The following is a 1,346-nucleotide window of genomic DNA, read 5'->3' as shown; positions in this document are numbered from 1 at the left end:
TGTCTGCTTCTCCCTCTCGCTCTGCTGCTCCACCCCCACCCCTCCCCCCCGCTCCTGCGCTCACACACTCTCTCTCAAATAAATAAATAAAATTTCTTTTAAAAAGTACATCGTGTAATTTCATTTATGTGAAATTCTAGAACAAGCAAAAGTAGTCTATGGGTGAAAAGTCAGAAGGATGGTGGCCTCTGTGCAGATGGAGGCAGAGATTGACTTGACTGGAGGGAACTTTCTTTGGTGATTGTAATGTTCTTTATGTTGATAGGGGTTTGAGTTCCACCAGTACATGCATTTGTGAAAACTCACCAAATGTACACCTAATGTTTATGCATTTCATTTTATATAAATTTTGCTTCAAAAGGAAAAGAACTAGTGATGCATATACTGGTGTCTTCAGTTTATGTGAAAACTAATAGAAATGGATGAGTATGTGATAAAGCAAGTACGCCAAAAGGTTAATAGTAAAATCTGGGTGGTGGGTATAGGGGTGTTCACTGTAGTTGGTGGTTGCCATGAATTAGGGGTATGATATTTTACACTGCTGTGATTGAATGCCTTTAAAACCTATAGCAAGATACAGTAAAACCTATAGCAAGATACAGTGAAACCTAGGTCTTACTGATGTCAAGATAAAAGCATGTATGGAAAGATTTCGATAACCACCTCAGAGAAAGGGGTGATAGACTTGTCACCTTAGCTTTTGTTTTTATTTGGTGATGAATGTTAGATTGATGCAGTTATGGGTTATGGTGGAAGACTTACATAAGTGACCAATACTCTAGAGCAGTGTTGTTTTTTTTTTTTGTCTTTTGTTTTTAGTAAACTCTGTGCCCAAGGTGGTGCTCAAACTCACCACCCCAAGATCAAGAGTCTCATGCTCTACCAACTGAACCAGCCAACCCTACTTACAGAGCAGTGGTTTTCAAAGTTCTTGGATTCAAGACAAACCTAAACATATTGTAGAACCCAAAAGCTTTTGTTTTATACCTGTAGATGTTTACATTATTAGAAATTAAAAGTGAGAATTTTGTAATCCATTTAGAATGCATTTGGAATAATAAACTCACTAGAAATTAACATAATGTGTGGTCTTAAAAATTGTGGTGAAATATACATAACATAAAATTTACTATTTTTTTTTTTTTTAAAGATTTTATTTATTTATTTGAGAGAGAGCACAAGAGCGGGGAGGGTCAGAGGGAGAAGCAGACTCCCTGCTAAGCAGGGAGCCCGATGCGGGATTCGATCCCGGGACTCCAGGATCATGACCTGAGCTGAAGGCAGTCGCTTAACCAACTGAGCCACCCAGGTGCCCCTAAAATTTACTATTTTAAGTGTACAGTTCT

The sequence above is a fragment of the Mirounga leonina genome, unplaced genomic scaffold, assembly GCF_011800145.1.
Source record: "Mirounga leonina isolate KUSES-001 unplaced genomic scaffold, KU_Mleo_1.0 Mir_117, whole genome shotgun sequence".
Classification (NCBI taxonomy): domain Eukaryota; kingdom Metazoa; phylum Chordata; class Mammalia; order Carnivora; family Phocidae; genus Mirounga; species Mirounga leonina.
Note: the sequence above shows the minus strand (reverse complement) of the source record.